At 39.8% G+C, this 21,686-nt stretch overlaps 1 long non-coding RNA gene across 1 annotated transcript in view; it reads left to right on the forward strand.

The window, feature by feature from the left end:
- The window catches only part of LOC148127948 (uncharacterized), a 101,885-nt gene extending 80,756 nt beyond the window's left edge, over positions 1–21,129 (forward strand). Inside the window, exons 2-3 of the long non-coding RNA XR_015741227.1 lie at positions 3,392–3,571; positions 21,026–21,129. This is a non-coding gene — a long non-coding RNA (uncharacterized LOC148127948). The remainder of the gene's footprint in view (positions 1–3,391; positions 3,572–21,025) is intronic.
- The last annotated feature ends 557 nt before the right edge of the window (positions 21,130–21,686 follow it).

The raw sequence follows: 21,686 nt of genomic DNA on the forward strand, positions 1-21,686 counted from the left end.
TATTCAATGATTTCTTCAAAGTGCTGATAGTCCAGGGAAGTATTTCCTCCCAACACCAGTGTAAAAATCTTAAAACAACCCTTCCCCTTTAAGAAAGCCAAGTCTCACAAGCTCCGGAGACAGGAAGTCTAGGTGCACTGGCAAGAATGTAATAAGTGTGGAAAAAAACAAAAGGAGATTGCTTCTTACTACCAGTTCTCCTAACTGCTTAGAAAATTAACAAGGGGTTCTATAGAAGTGGATAGAACCGGTAGAATCCCACCCCTGCTTGGAAGGAAGGAAGGCTGTGTCAACCTTGAGCCCCATCAGGATCGAATCCTGGATTGTGGAGAGAATTAGCAAGGAACACTGCATTCTAATCACTGGGCCACCAGGGTCTTAGTAATATTAAATCAATATTAAATCAATCAATACATATCAATATATTCTGGGACTAACAATCTCATGAGGAAGCATACTCAGTTATCACACTTTCATATTAAATTAATGACAGAAAATGACATACAAGAGCTAGAATGACTTTTGGTCTTTATGGTATTTGACTGATTCTTGCTCTATCATACTGTAGATATGAAATATAAATATGAAATAACCTTAGTGACTGTAGCATCACAGATGCAGTACAACATACTACAGCTCAAGTAACAATACAGATAGTTCTCTTTCTTAATATTTTTTGTAAAAACCTTTCACAGATTCTATTGCTTCTTCATACAAGGCAGATTTATATTTAATTCATAACTTGCACAACTACTATGATAACAAGGTTCATCCTTCAAATATTTTCCTGGCTAGGGAGGAAAGCTGGCAGAATACTTTTGTGCTGGAAAAAAATGAATGAAAAGTTTCCAAGCTATGTTAAACAATAACGCCAAAATATATTTATGGTAGAATTTCCATAGTATAGCATTTTTTAAAAGAAAAGTATCATCCTCTCCACTTTTTTAAAATGGTTCTTAAGAATCATTCCTACTTTTGCATTTCTTTTGTCTTGCAGGATGGAATTAACATGACACTAAATAAACAAGAAGTGTTTTTATGCATCTATAAACAACAAGGTGATCATATAAATAAGGATGTTGTTTGAGGGAGTAACAATAAATGGCTTGACTCCTCTAATTTTTTTTTCTACAAGCCAAATGGACTAGAACTATTTTATCATGCCTATTTCATAGTTGTAAAAAGAAAGAGCAAAAAACAAATGCTCTTTCAAGCAGAAAAGAAAGAATATGAGATACATCTCCTGTCATGTACTGGACTCCTGGGATATGCTTCATAGAAGATAAAACATTAAGTTTACATTTAACTGAAGCACAGGTTTTTCAACAAGCAACTGAAATTTGGCTGATACCGAAGTCTGAGTGTGAAGTGTAATGTTGTTTTTATTTATTTATAATTTTGGGGCCTGCTTTCTCATAGTTAAAAAAAAAAACAATTTCAAAAGGAAATACAGTACCTCAGGAAAAAAGACAAGTTGCAATAAATTCCTGTTTTAAAAAGCAGGAATAATAAACCCAGTACAAATTTAACCAAACTAAAACAAAAAAATAAAGCCTAAAAAAAGTAAATGCTATCAAATTAGAGAAGAAAATCACAACTGCATCCATTTAAATGAAAGTTGAGATGAAGTATTTTTCTTTAAAAAGATGGAATATAACTAAGTGAGGATGGAATTCTACAATGGGAAAATATGTATAATGTGGCAGTTTTCAGAGAATTGAATAGTGATTTCTCATGACAATTGGCTTCTTCAAAAGGATATCTCCACTAGGGTTTGCTGATGAGGAGGTATATAAGGTTGCTGGTGCTTCATCTGACCCTAAGCTAAAAAAAATCTTTGTATTTATGCCGTTATTACTTGAAATTCACTCATGAGCAAATGTATATGCAGTGTCTTAGAATAGTTTGCAGCAACTAGAGTTCCTAGGCCTACTTCAAGGACAGTCTTACATGCAGTGCATGTCAATAAAGAGATTAGAACAGCGGTGTCAAACTCAATTTCATTAAAGGCTACATCAGGGTTGTGTTTGACTTTGGGGGGGCTGAGGGGGCGTGGCCAGGATGGGTAGGCCAGCTTGACATAATTCATGTTGGGTGTGCCTGCAGCGACCCAAGCACTCTGCCAGCAAAAACAAGCTCCCGAGCTCTGTTTTTGGCTGTGGTGGCCTCCTGCAACCTGCTGCCAGTGAAAATGGAGATCAGGAAGGCCACCCACAGCCCTCCTGAGCTCTGTTTTTGCTGGCAGAAGCACCACAGGTGCCTTCGCTGTTTGCAGTGTGGCCCCACAGGCAAGATCTAAGCACCCTGCAGGCCAGATCCAGCCCATGGGCCTTGAGTTTGACACCCCTGGATTAGAATATGAAGTGGGAGCATTATGTATATCATTTTAGGTTATAAAAATAATATTGGGATAATCATAATCATGATGATGAGGAAAAAGAAACATCTTGATTATTGAAGAGGCCAAGATCAAGCCACCACCTCAAATTATTCTATAAAAGTACTCTTTAGAAGTACAGCTGGACTTATAGATTTATAAAACTGTAATTACTATAAACCAGAGGTGGTATTCATCAGGTTTGGACCAGTTTTGGAGAACTGGTAGCGGAAATTTTGAGTAGTTTGGAGAACCGGCAAATCCTACCTCTGACTGGCCCCGCCCCATCTATTCTTTGCCTCCCGAGTCCCAGCTGATTGGCTGGGTGTTCTTTGGTTTCCCTGCACAGGAGAACAGAGCTGGAAAGCAGGTTAGTGGGGTGGGGAGGGAAGGGAATGAGATTTTTGCAGTATCCTTCCCCTGCCATGCCCATCAAGCCATGCCCACCAAGCCACACCACGTCCACCAAGCCACACCCACAGAACTGGTAGTAAAAAATTTTAAATCCCATCACTGCTGCAAACTATTCAAAGTCATTGTACACAAATTTGCTCATGAGTGAATCTTCAGCAATCTGAATTAAACAAGGATTTAAAAAAATCAGTCAAATTTAAGATTAAACCAGCTTCCAACCTGCAAATAAAAGCTAAATTTGGAGTCTTGACCTCTTTGTCTGTTTCTCACCTCTTATCATCCAACGGGAGCCAAACTGAAAATTCTACCTGGTTTTGCAACTTCAGATTTTCATGAAGTTACATGTAAGCTAAAAGAAATGAACATCATCAAGATGGAAATACTAGACCTCCTTGAAAAAACACTAGGAAACATGTCAATTTGATTCAAAAGTAGTTCTACTTTCTAGCATCAATTTTGGCTACTCAACCAAAAGCAACTTTACTATCTCAGCTGTCTGTTTAGTAGCAAAATATTATATATTCGTTTGTATGATTGCCATGCAAGAAGGTATCTAGGTGAAGGGGTTAAGTTAAATTTGTATTAACTTTTTTTCTTTAGTGAATTGCAAGGAACTTTAAAAAAATTAGTCTGCAGTATCGCCCTCTAACCACTGCACCACTGTGGCTCATGAGGGATGGTTGATGCCCAGAAGACCAGCTTTGGAGACTGAAATCTTTCTAGATGAAGGAAAAAGCACAAAATCAGTCCATTTGATCTCCAGATAACTGCTTCCCACAGGTAAACTAGAGATGGAAATTTGTGCAGCATGTGGAATGGGTGGGGTATGTAGGGTTTTTGTTTGCAGCTATGTTAGGCAATTGAGATTATGCAGCTCTTTAAGGCAATCTGATCTGCCAACTTATTTCTTAAGTACATTTTGAAATAATTACTTTACAACCTGAGAGAGATTGTTGTTTATAGCAGGCAAGTCCTCTTGGTAAGTGTCATTGTGGGGGGGAGTCAAGATGAAATATAAAAATAAGATTTATAGACTTATATTTTTAAAATTACTTGGCAAAGGGTTTAACAAGGGTGAAATAAGAAAATTTGAAATGGAAAAAGGGGAGGAAATTAGTTTTTGCAGAAAACAGGAAAAAATGAAATGATATTTATTTTTGATGATTAGAATAAAAATAGATTTTAGAAAAATATAAACAATATTATTTAATCATAGAGTAAGAGGTTAATTTTCATTAATACTTATAACTGCCATAAAAAAAATTGGAACTCGCTTCTTCATAGCCCTTTCATTAATTTTTGTTCTTTGTTCTTTTATCCTTTCTTTCTTTTTTCCTCTTTCTCTATTTTAAATATCAACTTTTGGTAATTTTCATTCTGTTTTAAAATTCTAATAAAATTTAAAAGAAAACTGGTCTATACAGAAATGCTTATATGTTTTAGTACAAGCCAGGACAATCTGTTCTGCATTTATACACTTGAAACAAATTGCCTTTTGAAGACTGGCAACTTCACACAATGCGATTCCACTGACAATTGGCTTTACTTACTATTGGTTCCATCTGTTGTAATCTTTTTTGCCTTATGTACAGTACTGAACTCTACCTGCAATACTTTTTCCTTTGCCTAAAATGTTCATAACAAACAAAAGTGACTGGTGGGAGAGTTTGAGCACTTTCACATGGGAGGAATTTGATGCTGCTTCTAGATTAGAGTTGTACTCTCTGAAGCCATGCCACTGGAAAGGAAATATGTCAGTGTGCTGCAACATGAATTATTCAATGTTCTAAGTGAGATCAGCTCCAATTGGAGCTTAAGAGTAGGTCATTTTCTCATATCACACACCTTCTGTGTCCCACTTTTAGTCTCTTTTCCCTCCCATTAGAATTTTGAGAACTGTTGAGGACATTTGATTGATGGTTTGCATTTAGTTGGACAGAATGATGGCATGGTGGTTTCTTAGCCCTCCCAATGCTAACTATGGTGATTCTTTTTTTTTTTTTTTACAAAACATTCAAACAATGGGAGCAACATGGTGGCTCACCAGTTAAGATAGTGGACTTGTCAGCTACAAAGCTGACAGCCCAGATTCAAGACCTAAGCTCACACAATGAGATGAGCTCCCATCCTGATCCCAGCTCCTGCTAACCTACCTGTTTGAAAGCACACAAATGCAAGTAGATAAATAAGTACCACTTTAATGGGAAGATAACAGAACTCTGTGACATAATGCGGGCCACATAGCCATGGAAACATCTTCGGATTTTGCTGGGTCAGTAGCCTTGAAACGGAGATGAGCACTGCTCCCTATAGTTGGCAATAACTAGTGGAGTAAAATCTACAGGAACTCCTTTATTCAGAGTGAAGGGAGGAGAACTCATTGGCTGCCCTTTATGCATTGTCCAACTGATCATCTGGAGCGAGCACTGTAGGGTTTGCAGTTATCTCCTAGGAGAACAAAGATGTATCAGCTTTAAACTTTTGTAGTGTTTAGGACAGTGTTTCTTAATCTTAACAACTTTTAAGATATGTAGATTTTGACCCCAGAATTCTCCAGCCAGAAAATTAGGAAAACCAGTTTGCTATAGTGGTTAAAGCACTAGATAAGAAACTGGGAGACTGTGAGTTCTAGTCCTGCCTTAGACATGAAGACAGCTAGGTGACTTTGGGTCAGTCCCTCTCTCAGACCTATGGAGCAAATAAGGACAAATCACTTCCAAAATCTTGCCAAGAAAATTGCAGAGTTTTGCCTAGGGAGTTAAAAATGGACTGGAAGTGTCTCCTTGGCCACTCAATAAAGAAATACTGATTTAGGTAATGAAAATGCTGATGCTGTAAAAGTCTGTTTAGGCTGTTGTATTTCAAAAAATAAAGGCAGTCTGTAAATGAATGCAATATTAGAAATTAATTCAAAATAGAAACAATGTCTTCATCTAATTCCCCCTTGCTGAGCAGACTAAAAATCAAGGTGCTGTCTTCAGATTTAAAGGAAAAAAGATACTTTAGATCTAATGTGGTTGCTCTTACTGTACTTGCTGCATGAACACTCTTAAGCACCTCTCCTTCTTTGGACCCAAATGCTGCAGACACCCTTAAGTAGGGGCTTTATCATATGTCAAATGCACCATGTGATGAAATGACTGTCCTCTCCACCCCACTCCCCCAGCTTAATTGAAACAGATTTTCACATTCTCTAATATTAATGTGAAGTGCAACTGTAGCCTCAGAACTTTTCTCCACCACATTTAGAACAAGAAAGCAACTCTGGGCAACTTATAACTGACTTGTTCTCTAAAAGTTTAAAATGATGCAGAGTCAAGTTTAGCCACCTCTTTTATTATGAGCTTCTGATTTGTTTTGCTTCAATGTTAAAGGTCACCACCATATTATTAAGAAGCGATCAGGGTAACATTGTGGAAAAAGCAATCCGGTCCAAAGCGTACTGTGGAATTGCAATCCTGTTGTATATATTTGAGTTGTCACCTGGGGAAATCTAGACTATAGCCTTCACTAAAGATCAAGCTATCCTCATAGACCGAGACGCAGCTATAGATTGCATGCATCATTTTTATTAACTACCAAGCATGTCGACAAAGGCACTGCAACAAATTATCCATATTTCTCCCTTTAATTACTTTTCAATTTAAAAGGGAAACAAAGCTGAAGGTGGAATGTAAATTTATGGTAGCTTTTGCCCAAAAGCATGGGTTTTTATAGTGCTTGTGTGGAATAACCTGCTGAGAATGAAAATTTCAGTGCGGTGTATAAGCAGCCATTAACATTTAATATATGCTCCAACACCTTTAATTTTCACAATAAAATACTCTGAACTGCACACTGTGCCAAACAGATCCAAAGTGTAGCCAGTTACAAGGTATCATGAAACCATTTAAAGCTGTTTCCCCCCTTCTCTATTATCCATCATTAATTTTACAAATGGCTCTATGGTTTTGACCTCAGCTGGAGGGTATAAATATACATGTTGACAAGTCACATGATTATAAGTCTGTTTAGGAGGGTGGGAAAGGCAGCTATGAAGGCATTTCAAATACTTTAGTTCTTCTAATGGGGAAAATTTTAAATAAGAAAAAAAAACACAATCAAGTCTGAAGATGTGTGGTTCATGTGCAAAGTGTGGTTGACAGCTGTTAGTGTGTGTGTGTAGATGAATACATCATCAGGGCTCTCTAGGAATTATTGGGCTAAGCTAAGTGTGATGCTGGAAAGGCATGAACAGATTCACTAGAGGTTCAAAAAAAAAAAGGGAGGGCAGAAAGAAAACACCCATAGCTAGTTGATTTAGAGGTAGGTTCACTGAGGTTATGAGTGAAGACAGGTCAGCTTCATTCTGATTTTCTAATTTGAATTCTTCCACTGTTCCATATAGAAGTAAAAGCCAATATTCTTAAAGTTCCTGCTGTGAGTAGGTAATAGCTTCATGGATTTGAGAAAAAAAAAGTGTGAGTTGGGTAGGTATGAAAAAAAGTTAACCCCCCTGTTTGAAATCATAGTTTTAAAAAATCCTTTTTAGATCTCAGATTTGCATACATTATTCATACTTCTCTGGGTATTACAGGTAATATATTTGTATATTATACAGATGTATATATACAGATGTATATTAAGTATAATATACAAATCCTATGAACAGAGTCCTAGAAAATTAACAACAACAAGAACAAAAACATTGTTTAATATTAGATCAGATGCTCCACTCCCTGCCACAATGTTACATGCATGCATTCAGGATACAGTATGCCTAAATGTAGTACCAGTAGTCCTCAACTTCTGATTATAACTGAGCCCAAAATTTATGTTGCTAAGTGAAACAGTTGTTAAGTGAATTTTGCTCCATTTACAACCTTTCTTGACACAGTGAATCACTGCAACTGTTACATTAGTAACACGGTTATTATGTGAATCTGACTTCCCCATTGAGTTTGCTTGTTAGAAGGTCACAAAAGGAGATAACATGACCCTGCAGGACACTGTAACTGTCATAAATACGAGTTAATTGCCAAGCATTTGAATTTTGATCATGGGAGCACAGGGATGCTGCAATGATCATAAAACAGCCATAAGTCGTGAACTTTCAATGAACTTTGAACAGTTACTAAAAGAACTGTTGTAAGTTGAGGACTACCTGTATGCAACAGTATACATGATGAAATCCTAAGGAATTTTGAAAAAATTAGCATTCTAGAATCAGACCACATAGAGCACTGACTGTATTGTCATCCATTGCATCCATTGCTATGCTTTTCCTCCCACCAACCTGAGCTTTCTTCAGAACTTTCCAGATTTATTTTCCATCCTATCCCATTATAGGTAGTCCTCCCTTAACGATTGGTCACTTAGCGACCATTCAAGTTTATGATGGATCTCCCCAGAGCAACTTATGGCCAGTGGTGGAATTCAATTAATTTAACCACTGGTTTGCCCAGGGTCAGGTTGGCTGTTGTGGGAGATATGGCCCATTCCCATCCTCCAGCTCCACTGCACATGTGGGAGGAACCTCTTGCTATGGCCAACCTGACCCTGGGTGAACTGGTTGTTAAATTACCCTCCCCTCCCAGTGGATCCTGGGTGCTGTGCTGCAATGGAGAAATGGGAAATGGAGCAGCCCACATGTGGGAAGGAAGAGAAGCAAGGAGAAGAAAGAGGGAAAGTGGCCTTCTCCTTCCATCATGCCAGCCATTTCTCAATTGCAATGCAGTGCCCAGGATCCCACTTTGATAGCATGTGTGTGTGTGTGTGTAATTTAACAACTGGTTCACTTGAACCAGTGCAAACTGACTGAATCCCACCACTGCTTATGGCCCACTATCAAGGTTTTGATAGTCGTACACCCACCACGATTACACGACTGCAATTTTCAGCAATTTTTCTTTCTTTCTTTTTTTTTTTTTTTGCTGGCTTGGAGTATTTACTTCTGGTTTTTTGGCAAAAAAAATGACATAGGTAAAAACATATTCACTCAATGATTCCATTATCCACTTAACAAGTTCCACAAAACAAGTCATCAAATCAACATGATGATGTATGAACCTGCTTAATGGTCACCATGGCTTATGGCTGTAATTCTGAGCTCAATTACAGTTGTAAGTCTAGGAATACCTGTACAAATTGACTCCCCCCTCCGTGTGTGTGTGTGTGTGTGTGTGTGTGTGTGTGTGTGTAATTTTAACTCCAAGTCCAGTTTAAAGATAAAGAATCATAAAAAGAGGAAACAAGCTGAGCATTATCACGTAGGCAGTAAATGGAGCTGGCAATACAATGATTGGTTCAGAGTTTTCCTTGCCCAGGTATATATGTCTATATAGGTATATATGGCTATTCTAGGCATTCTTCTGCAAGTTTTGGGGAGAAAAATTATCTGTTTTGGAGGCTATGCATGGATACCTTAAATTAGAAAAAAAAGACCCCAAACCCAGAGCTTTGCATCTGTGACTCACACTCTGTGATGCTCCTATCCCCAATTTTCAGCCTAGATTTGAATGGGGTCATTTTCTCCACTGAAGGACATAGTCCACTGTCTTAATTAATATGCGGACTGCTGAATACAATTAGCGGGCAAACCAGAGGCTTTAGATTCCAAAGTCTCTAGTCTTCACATTTTACCAAGGGCAAATTCCTCTTTTCTCTGTGCTCAATCATAATGGAAACATGGACCACCGAGAGAGAACTTTTGTTGGGTTAGAGCCCTGCAGTTCTTCTGAACACTGAAATGCTGTCATGGAAACAAACAGCTCTGCATGAGGTACATGGGCAGGTTGATACATTGGTTCCTGCTGACTGGGAGGGAAAAGGTGGGGGCCTTTTCCTTCTCAGTGCTGCAAAACATCGCCAGTTAAATACAATAGATGGGTTTAGTTGAGAGACCAGTTTTGAACTGTTTGCAGCCCCATCAGGTGAGAAGAGTATGTTGCTAGGTAGCTCACGTCGAGCAAGAGCAGCAGAGAGTTATGGTGTGGCTGGCTATGCTTCTATATCTCCTACCTGATGGTAGGAGAGTAAAGAAGTGCTGACTGGGATGTGAGTCATCCCTGAGAATTTCCCTCACTCTTCTAAGGCATTGAGTCCTAGTGATGTCATCTAGTGGTATCAGTGAACAGCCCACGATGTTTTGTGCTGTGCTCACCACCCTCTGTAATGTCTTTCTATCTGGGGCTGTCAAACCAGCATATCACACCATAATGCAATATGTGAGGATGCTTTCGATTGTGAAAGGAGTAAAAGGAGGTCATCGGTTGTTGTTCCACTTTATTCTTTTTAAAGACCCTAAGGAAATGGAGTCTCTATTGGGCCTTTCTGGCCACCTGGGTTGTGTTGACTTTCCAGGTAAGATCTTTGCTGAGGTAGACTCCCGGGAATTTAAAGGAGGAAACTCTCCACACAGCCCCCCTCAATTTAAAGTGGGGTGGGTTCCTCTTTCTTCTTCTGGAAGTCTAACACCATCTCCTTTGTCTTGCTGATGTCTAGGCACCATGAGGATAATTTTTGAAGCTCCCCTCCATACGCTGTTTCGCCTCCACCTGTAATGAGACCCAATATGGTAGTATCATCTGAGAACTTCATGATCACAGTGGATGGGTCAGACAATACACTGTGTGTACAGTGAGTACAGGTAGGGACTGAGCACAAAGCCCTGTGGGGAGCCAGTGCTAAGCTTCAGGGAGTTTAACTTAGCTTTTCCTTCTCCTGCTAGCTAAGGGACACATGAGGGAGACCTATGAGAAGGTCTGTAGACATTCCCAGTCATCCAGGTCATGGTTATCCCAAAAGTGCTTTTTCAGGAGACAATTGGACTTTCTTGTTGTTGTTTATTCCTTTTAAAGATGTTTCGCTTCTCACCCAAGAAGCTTCTTCAGCTCTGACAGGAAAATAAAGTATAAATCCTTCCATTCCCCACTCTACTGGTAATTAGATGCCTGCAATTTGGCAGTTCAAATCCCACTCAAGGGCTCAAGGTTGACTCAGTCTTCCATCCTTCTGGGATGGGTAAAATGATGACCCAGATTGTTGGGAGCAATATGCTGATTCTCTAAACCACTTAGAGAGGACTATAAAGCACTATAGAGCAGTATATACCATGTTTCTCCAACAATACGGCCCTCCCAATAGGAAGACCCAGCATGTTTTCTAGGCATAAGGTGAAATTAAGCCCCTCCCCCCAAATTTAGGCCTAGTTTAAAACATGTGAAATTGGGGGAGCGGGGGTGAACTTGCCATTAGTAGCACCCCGCGGGCAGCCATGCCTCACCACCAGCCACTCCTAATGGCTGATCATGGTGGAGCGCAGAGAGCTCAGTCAAAGTGATGCCCCTGCGGAAGGGCAGGCGATTCTCGTTGGCAGCGGGGTCTGTCTCACCACTGCTGCTGTTGTTAGAGACGGCGCTGGAGAGAGAGGTGCCAGCACCAGTGGCAACCGTGGAAGCTATAGCTTCCCCGCTTGAGACATGGCTGAAACACTGCTGGTGGAGGAATGCGCAGCACTCCAAACATGGCAGTGCACGGGCAAAAGGGAAAGCAACAGCAGTGGAGGAAGCAACAGCGGTGGGCGTGATGCAAAGTGCCCCACTGCCAGTGAGGTCGACATCCACACTGCTGCCACACACCCGCTGACCCCGCCTGCACCCAACATCATATATTGGGCTGCAGCAAAGGTGCTTGGCGGGAGTAGGGAGCTCTCCACGCTCCCCTATGATCGCCGTTAGGAGCAGCTGGTGGTGAGGTGTGGCTGCCTGTGGGGTGCTCTAGGTGAGGGTGCACGGGGGGGAGAAATTAAGTCACCCCCAAAAAGATGGCCTAGCTGTTTTTTCGGGAATCAAAAGAAAATAAAACCTGGCCTTATTTTCTGAGAAACACGGTAAGTCTACGTGTTATTGCTATTGCTATCCTGTCAGAGCTGAAGAAGTTTCTTGGATGAGAAGTGAAATGTCTTCAAATGAAAAAAAACAAAAACAAGAAAGTCCAGTTGCCTCCTGAAAAAAACCTTTGGGAAATCTAGGAGAAAGCTTCCAAACAGAGGTGGTATTCAGTAGGTTCTGACTAGTTCTGGAGAATGGGTAGCGGATATTTTGAGTAGTTCAAAGAACCAGCAAATACCATCTCTGACTGGAGATTTTATAGTATTCTTCCACTGTCACGCCCACCAAGCCATACCCACAGAACTGGTAGTAAAACAATTTGAATCCCACCACTGATTCCAAAAGCTGTTTGGATAAAAGGTGCAGAAGAAGCATGAGCTAAGCCCAGAAGGTAAGAAAACAGGAGAGAGACTCAGACTGGCTCCCTTTGGTTCCCAGGAGAATGAAAGAGGTGAGAGAAAATGCATACAGATTTGCAAGGTTCTGTTACCAGAGCTTGTGTCCATGCAGTAGAATTCCTATGGGTTCAGTTTCCTGGTCTGATCTACATAATAAGATTGACAATAGGAGAGGCATAGAAGCCTACTTTCAGATTTATAGCTGGAAGCATTCGTGACAAAGATGAGGGAAAGCATTTTTATGTGTTAAGAATGACTGTTGGGCCAGTTTCACTTTCCCTCATATTTGTCTTTTTGGGAGGGAATAAAAACACCACTGGCAAAATGGTAATTGAGAAATACTGCTATTTGCTAGATGTACAGATTGGGTCAGTGGACATTACAGTGCCAACTGCATAAATTTCTCACCCGTTCCTAACCATTACCTTTGTACTTCCTGATCTAAGCAGCTAGTTTCAGAAAAAAGAATATTAAACAAGTTGGAACTCCGACTGGGCCAGAATGGACATCTTTTAGTTTGTGGGGAAGAAAAAGTCCACCTTATTCCAGATCAAATTCTCCCATTTGTCATTAAAATAGCAAAAGTACAAGTCATAAAACTCAATGAGCAGGGGAGGGGGTTAGGGTTATTCATATTGGTATATTCAGCCCTTTAGCTGAATCTCCTGTAAGTCATTCTGGTCAGCAGTAGGAGAAATTGATTTCCCAGTTTGCCCATTGCTTTGGATCAAATGCTTCTGGAAGCAGCTATGGCTTCACTTCTACAACCTTTGCCCAGCAGCAGAACTAATTAATTGTCATAGCTATTGGCAAGCCAGGCATCAGGCTCATAATGCTAAGCTCTCTGATTAGGAAAATGCTCCTGTGTTCATACTGCGGTTCCATAGTGTAATTGGCTGTACATAAGCAGGAAGACAAATAATGTTTATGTAATAATAATAACAACAACAATAATATCAATAATAAAGATAAAAGATTCCCTGTCAGTCATGTCTGACTCTAGGGCAGGGGTGGGATTCTACTGGTTCTGACCAGCTCTGTAGAACCCCTTGTTAACTTTCTAAGCAGTTCGGAGAACCGGTAGTTAGAAGAAATCTCCTTTTGTTTTTTTCCCACCCTTATTACATTCTTGGCAGTATGCCTAGACTTATTGTTTCCGAAGAAAGTTTTTTCCCCCCCTTTCCTGATACTTTCTTAAAAGGGAAGAGTTGTTTTAAGCTTTTTACACTGCTTTGGGAGGAAATACTCCCCTTCCAGCCGGCATGCAATGATCAGCACTTTGAAGAAATAATTGAATAATGAAGCAGAGTTGGGAAAGAAGCTTTTTAATGACAAGGAACCAAGATGACTGACATTCAGCAAGGCTTCTTGGCTAACTAGAAAGAGGGACATTCAAACATGAGTTTACATACCCTTTCTGAGTTTTGGTCTAAAGCTGGTTTTTGGTGAAGTTTAATTCTGTCCTTGGTGACATTTAATCCTGTGTTTATTGATGCGATAATTTTTCCTATTCAGCTTTGTTTGGAAGGAAAAAATAATAATCTCTGTTCCTGAAAAGAAACTGGGTTGAGAAATCTGGCTAGTTCCTGTGTCTATTTGTTCTGGTAATTGGTTTAACAAGCAACAGCTACTATTGTGATTTAATTATTTGTATTGTGTTTGAATTTTTTCCTGCCTCCTAGTTTCTTTTTCTATCTGGGGAGGGGGAGGGTCTTCCTTTACTGCTTTAATAGTATCTGGCACTGTCCTTTTGGGGTATACTTCCAAGAGGCAGGATGTAAGCTTGGCACTGATTTTTGTTACTGCCTTTCTGGGGGTCATGTGTCCTTTGCTTAAGTCTGGATGATTTCCTTAGGATATCTTGTGAGATGAGTGAGATCAGCTGGTATCTTTAAGTGGCGCAGATGGATCTAAGGGTTGCTTTTCCTGGGTGTGCTCTTTCTGGAGAGTTTAAATGACCTCTCTGCTAAAGGGTTTCACTTTATGAGCAAGAAATGGCTGCTTGATAGTTATCACTGCATTTTAACTATTTTCATTCCTCAAGGTGCTCTGGCACCCTGCCTGATTTGTAACTCCGGCTTGCAGGTATTTTTAATCTAATGATTGCTATTTAGAGCAGCATTTTGCAAGCAAAGAAGATTTTTGTATTTTTGTGCAGGTAATCCTTGACTTACAACAGTTTATTTAGTGACCATTCAAAGTTACAATGGCATTGAAAAAAGTGACTTATGATCATTTTAACACTTATGACTGTTGCAGCATCCCCACTGTCATGAGAGGCCTGGTGAGGACAAGCGCCCCTTGACATGAGGTGATGCTGAGTTGGCCACGCCCACCCAGTCACATGACCACCAAACCACACCCATCAATTAAGCCATGCCCAGAGTTGTTAAAAATTTGAATCCCACCCCTGCTCTAGAGCATGATGCTCATCTCCGCTTCTTGGCTGAAGGAGCCAAATTGTCTGAAGACAATTTCCATACTCATGTGGCCAGCATGGCTATACACCAAAAGTGAATGGGAGGCTGTTACCTTCCCACTGAAGTGGTACCTATTAATCTACTTGCATTTGCATGCTTTCAAATTGCTAGGTGGGTAGGAGCTGGAGCAAGGAACTGGGGTTCATCCCATTAAGAGCTAAGCTGTTCCAAGTATTATAAAGCTGACTTTTACAATTGACTGTTGGTATTAAAAGTATTCATAGCAGCAGTCAATTGTAAAAGGCCATTTTACTTGGAACGGCTTACTCCTGTGACAATACCTTTAATGCCATCAAACGACAACATGGTCCCAGGTCCTTAGGAAGGGCTCAATAGGTGGATATAAATGAATAGGTGGATATAAATGTATAAATATATATAAATTATAAATTCAGTCTAAACATCTGGCTGACTGTGTGAGCAGCCACAATATCTGGAAGTATTTCTCTGCAAAGCTGACTCCATGCATTCAGTACAGTTAAATGGCATGCATCCACGCCAAACAGCAACATTATCATATCTCTAGCTTTACTACTAAATATCACAATTGTAATTTATCACAGAAAACAGTTCCATGCCTAGGAATCTTAAAATTAACATTATTTTTTTAATGACAGCCCCATATTAACTTCCTGCTACCTTACACAGAACTGATTTGGTCCTCAATACTTACTGCTACTCAGTACTTACTGTACTTACTGTTAGGTTTCAAAGAAAAAGCACAACTAGAGATGACAGACTGATTTTCAATAAGCATTTCTATTCCTCCCAATCAATTTGGAGTAAATTGACCATGAATTGTTTCTAAAATGCCAAATTTATATTTTCCTTTAATATGAGCCAGTTTTTTTAAAATAGTCTAAATGTGAAACTGTTTCTTCTCTCTTTCTGTCTGTTTATAACTAAGGCAGTCCTGCCCACTTACATTAGTGTGGGAGAGACAGATTTCTTTGAAGTCCATTTGATGTGCCTGAAGAAACAGCTTAATGATAGTGAAAATGCAGCCTTACAGTTTTGATTGAGAAACTTGATCAAATGATAAAGGAAAGTGAAGAGTTTGCATCTCTATATTCTCATTCTTGTGTATGTGCATGTAATAGAATGGAGGATTTATTCCCATCTAGACTGTTTCTACTTCATAAGGTTGACATAGCTGTGGAAATAAATTATGCTGCTTTCTCAACATATGCACACACACACACACACACACACACACACACGCACACACAAATGACAGATGTCAACAGCAGAAGACAGACTATTTATATTGTACTCATGTTTTAGTTATTTACTTAATGGATCATTCCATTCTCTATCTGTGCTGTCTAAGCTTTTGGGGGAAAAGAAAAATAGCTCATACTGATAAGAATCTGTCTGAGATTCTTAGCCATCTACCTTAGCCATCTACCTTAATTCTGTAGCCTTACTTTAATTTAGCCTGTGCTTTTCCAGAGTGAAAAATGAAAAGAGAGGGGAAAAGGCTCAGAATGACTTTCTAACAACCTTTCTGGACAAGTGAGTCCTACTTGCCCCTCAATATATTCTTTGTGGGATAGGTTTCTTCTGGTAGAACCAAAATGAGGAAGGAATAGGCTTTGCTGCAGAGGTGGGATTCAATTTTTGTAACAACCGGATCTGTGGGTGTGGCTAGGTGGACATGGTCATAAAGACTGGGTGGGTGTGGCTTTTTTTTTTCCAGCATCCCCCGTGCTCCATTTTTGGGCCTCCTGGGCCTCAGGGAAGCCTCCTGGGGGTGTTTTTGCTTCCAGAAGGCATCCCTGAGGCCCAGAAAGGCAAAAAACGAAGCATGGAGGGGTGCAGGAGGCTTCCCTGAGGCCTCAGGGAAGCCTCCCGGGTGAAGCAGTAAGGCAGAGAGGGGGATCATGGCACAGCTGATCGTCAGAACAGCTGATGATCAGGAGGGGGAAAACGAGTCACTGGGTGGGGGAAAATGCAGTCAGCGATGTCGGGCATGCGCACGATGTCACACATGTGTGATAAGGACTGACTGGGCGGGGAAAGGAGGGGCAGGTGGAGAGGGGGCAGGGCCAGCCAGGGCACGATTTGCTGGTTCTCCAAATTGTGCAGAATTGTAACAACCGGTTCTATAGAACCTGTCAAAACCAGTAGAATCCCTCCCCTGCTTTGCTGCCATTTTCAGTCAACTTCAACCCACTGGCTTGCTATTTTTTGAAGGAAATCCCTCCAAATGAAGAAGAGGGAATGTATATAAATACCAGCTGCATAGCTCACATAAATTACCTGAGAGTTTGGGGCCATAGAGAATTAGGAAAACGGTTCTGTTTTATTTACCTCATTGGTATGCTGCCTAATGAAGAATCTAGGCAGCTAATGAGAAAATACAACAGTCATGTATTTGCAAACCCATTTTTCATTTATAGCATACTCTTCTGTGTTAGATCTTGACAGCTTCCCTAAAACCCAGAGGGATGGAGCTGACCAAATCTCTGCAAAGAGGAAGTTCCAGAACGTGGAGACTGCTATCCAAAAAGCCTGTCTCTGAACTGTAATCAGGATATGGGAAAGATTTTTTTCCTTGAATTAGCAGCAGCAGAAATTTCTTCCTTTGCTCAACCAATGCTAAAATATGAAGCTGGACTAGACCTGCACCTGATCTCATCCAGCATTGTTTTTATAGGTGCACTTTGATGGATGGAGGGGGAGCCACAGGATGAAATAGGAAGCTGTACTAGACTTATTCCTGATCTCATCCAGCACTGTTTTCGGGGGTACACTTTTATGGAAGGTTCCTCCTGTGGTCAATCATATGGCTCTGAAAAACCTATAAGAAGAGCACGAGAGCAGCAATATTTTTTGGTACTATACTAGTATATTTAAAGTATGATGTAGTCTCGACTTTAATAGAATGGTAAAGCTATGCGGTCAATAAAATGTGTAATGCAGTTTTCTGCCTGTCTACATAGTTCAATAGAGTGTTTTTCAGGAACGGAATTCTGTCTTCATCGTTTATTTTAGAGCAGGAGCTAGTTTAATGTGGCATAAGGCTGAGCATCTTACTGTGCAGTTCATCACCCCCATTTTGCAATTCTTTGTCATCCCCCACCCCTATATGCCTGATTGTAGCATTGAATTTTCATAGTAAAACATTAAACTCCTGGATATTTTTTAAATGAAAATGCACTGAGAAGGAAAGTTCAACCCCTCCCCCACAAATATTAAAATATCTATTTCCTTACATGTCACCACCCAACTCCTGTTCCTGAGATAGTAAAGTAAATAAAATGAAAACTCCCAACTGTAAATAAGTTTCCCAGCCATGCTGTTGTATAGTCAAAAACTCAATTTGTGATTACTCCATCTCCCCATCCCTAAATCTAAATCCAGATTAATGTTATGGATGCCTCAGAACAATCTATAAAAATTGAATGCTAGCCACAACCATTTATTATTCCATCAAAGAATACATATTTTTAAAATAATTGGAAGACTGGACTTTTTAAAAAAATATACTGTATACAAGATTCCCAAGAGTCCATTGTAAGAAATACTTTCTTGTGCTTTCTGGAATAACCATGACATCATGTCACAGTGGCAGTCCAGGAAGAAGTGACAGAAAAGAGAAAATGCTTTGGGATAAAGATTGCAGAAGGGATGTGGGAAGTATTTCAGAGGGGACCTCTCTAGTTTTCTGGTGTGTAAATGGAAAGGAGGGGAGAAATATTTTCAGACATGCAAGATTCTTTTACTGTAACCTTACAGCAAAGGTAGTGTTAATATTTATGGCTTGTGCTTCTTATCCGGACTACCTCAAAGCACTGACAACACCTGAGGGCATATCAGGATCTTCTCAGCTTTTCTAAAAAGCTGTTTGTGCCAGGAAATGTGCCAGATTCTGGGGGAGACAAGAAGGGTCTACACATCCGTATTTAAGACCTGCATTCCAAATCTCATTTTTCTATAAAGATAAGTACTTCAATCAGAACAGAGCTGGAATGGATCTTGGAGGTTTTCTAATTCCAATCCCCTGCTCAATCAGGAGGATCTATATCATTTTTGACAAGTGACTATCAGCCCCTTCTTAAAAACCTCCAATGATGAAGCACACACAACCTCTGTAGGCAAACTGTTCCACTGGTTGATTGTTCTCCCTGTGAGGAAGCTTCTCCTTAATTCTTACTGTTAGGAAGTTACTCCTCAATTCCAAATACTGTAGGTGATTTTGAGTTATTCATTATTTCACAATAAAGTACAGAAATGGCATAGCTACTGGCTATATTTAAAAAAAAATACAGTGAAACTACCAGTATAGCCTATAATCTTGCTGAAGCTGTTACATTCTGCTAAGTATGATGTGTGTCACATAAAATAAAGGAAGAGACTAGCTGGATCAGACTCAGTTGTTCCAATAACCCAACCATATTGATTTGCCAGATATTTTTGCGACGAGCATAGGTAAGGCATAAAAGAGCAGCTGTCATCTCCCTTGGCTTGCTGCAACATCTAGCATTAATTTATACCTTACAAAGGTGAATTTCATTGGAATTCAGTCATCATTCAGGTATCAGGAGAAAAAATCTTGGATATAACTATTTTTCATACTTCAGTAGAAGCCCTACTCTTTGCCATCATTATGCTGCTTTGGTTATTGAATATTCTTGATTTTTTAAAATTCTTTATGTTCCATTCATGAGTTTTTTGTGCTGTTTAATTAATTAAATAAATGGTCCATTCCTTTTCTCTCAACAATGCTGTTGAGGCTTCCCCAGCAATGATACTTTAAGTAACATGTTCCTGAGACATAATCATTATATCAAGATAGACAAATGACTGGGTGATGATAGATGGTTGAATTGATGATTCTTTTCTTTTTCCCACAGATTGCCCTACCATAGTCTCCTTGTATATCTTCAGGAATATCATTCCATTAATTTTTGCATTCCTTAAGTTTGATAATAAGTTTTTTCCCCCTGCAAGTAAAACATTTCAAATTCCACATATAAAAAAGATGAATCTCCTAAGGTTGAATTTTAATGACAAAAACCAGTAATATAAAGCCAGTGTCAAATACTACAGCTGGTGAATTGTACATTATTGCAGCTTTTTAAAAGTGTTCCTTCAAATCAATGCTGGTTGTTTTTCTGTTCTGCCACTATCGTTTTGCCACATTTCAGGAAAATGGATAAATGTGATGGCCATTTAAGGGTTAAATGTTTCTTCCTTTCCAAAAGCATAGATGGTTCATGAAGAAGGGGTGAAATGGATATGTACCTTTTCCTACAACTACTGTGTTATGTATTCTCGACAGCCCTTCCTCAAATCTTTTGAGCTGTTTCACTTTGCACATAAAAATCCCACTTTTAGGCCTGCAAATTATGGAGACACTGAATAGGGAGCAGAAAGAAATAGATCTGTTATCTGAATGCACATGAGCAAATTCTGGGTCCTTCCTTCCTTCCTTCCTTCCTTCCTTCCTTCCTTCCTTCCTTCTCATTTTACAACCATTTGGGCAGGAATGCCACAGACAGCATTTCCAAAAGTAGATGTGGTATCATGCTTGGAGCTACATTAACTCATCAGCAAAATGGCTGCTATCTGATCCGCCAAGGTATTAATGATGCATTAATACTCCTCATACCAATATGGTGCAAAATTTATGTGTCATACACTTAATTCAAGGTCCATTGTTTTTACCGTTATGGAATGGATTAATCAAGCCCTGCCAAAGTAGAGAAGCTTGAGCTCTATTACGGGAGTGGAAGATTTGATTAGGCGTTTTAACAGTTCTCCTAGCCTTGAGGGGGAAAAAAAAACAGAAAGAATTCTGAAGGATTCCTGCAATCTCTAAAGAGAAAAATTGCAGATTTGTTACCTTTGACATATGAACAGATTCTCTTTGGTCTGATCCTGCTTGAGACCAGACCTTTTCTTAAATGTGTTGGAAGTTCATCTCAGTAAAGACTGGTGTTTCCCATTCCCGATGACAGGGGAGTTGAGATATTTATGACACTGCAATCTTGGGGGAAATGCTTCCCTCTCTCTTGCCCTGTAAGGGTGAGTGATTAAACCCTTTATTCTTTTAAAAAATATTTTGTCAAGTGCTCTTTCACTTAATCCAGGGGTATCAAACTCATATCATCATGGTGGTATCACATGATATTTTTTTCCCCTTTGCTAAACCAGGAGTGGTTGTGGCCAGCATGTGACACACCCGGCCCACAGGCCGCAAGTTTGACAGTCCTGACTTAACCCATTACAAGAGGAAATCACTTTAAACCATTAAACACTCTGCTAGTTCCATTCAGTTGCCCAGTCTCCACCCTACAAGGGATTATGGTGTCATTAAAAGAAGATGATGATGATGAAGAAGAAATCACTTTAGATGGGGTGGAGTGTTTGGGGTGTCCTAGTCACTCTCCATTTTCCTTTCCTCAACTGCCTGGAAGGAGCCCTGGTTGAAGAATTTGCTTTGTGACTCAAGAGCTGCAATTTTGTTTTCTGCCCTAGAAATATGGAAAAAGGAAGAAAAAACAACAACATCCACACTTTCAGCTGTAATGCATTTGGTCCTCAGAACAGAGAAAAAGCTACACTGAAGGTGAAAAGTCACAGCTGAGGTAGGGGCTCCACAGTCTGTGCTTTTGGAACCTCTGGAGTTTCTAAGGAACAAACTGCTGGCATTTGATGGCCACTTGACCTTTTTCAGTGAGGTAATTTTTCAACTAGAAAAAGAACAAACTAAGGCCTAAGATAAGGATGGGAAGCACCTTTAATGAAGTTCTTTAAGGTAAAGTTCATCCTCACAACTATTATTTAAAGCTCAAGTAGCTCTATTTTGTTATTATCCCCCACTGCTCTTCCCCCTAAAAGTGATCTCTTTAAAGAAAAGCATACTTCTTCCTCAGTGCAAAAAGGTTGCCATCCCTAATGAACAGGTTAGGTGAAATTTCCAGGGCACTCCGGAAATTCTTATTTTCACTTTCTGTTAAATGATTAAAATAAATATATTTCTCTAAAAGTGGCAGAATTTTGCTACATTATGTGTAAGCTTTGCCCACAAGTGGTTGCCAATAGTTCTGGTTGTTAGGGGATAGTTTTGGGTCATTCATTTTATTGAATGTACTTTTACTGGTCAATGGCCAAAATAAAGCATCTGTTTATCTCTCTA

Source organism: Pseudonaja textilis, chromosome 1 (genome assembly GCF_049901715.1).
Source record: "Pseudonaja textilis isolate UNSWEBS1 chromosome 1, rPseTex1.2, whole genome shotgun sequence".
NCBI classification, from domain to species: domain Eukaryota; kingdom Metazoa; phylum Chordata; class Lepidosauria; order Squamata; family Elapidae; genus Pseudonaja; species Pseudonaja textilis.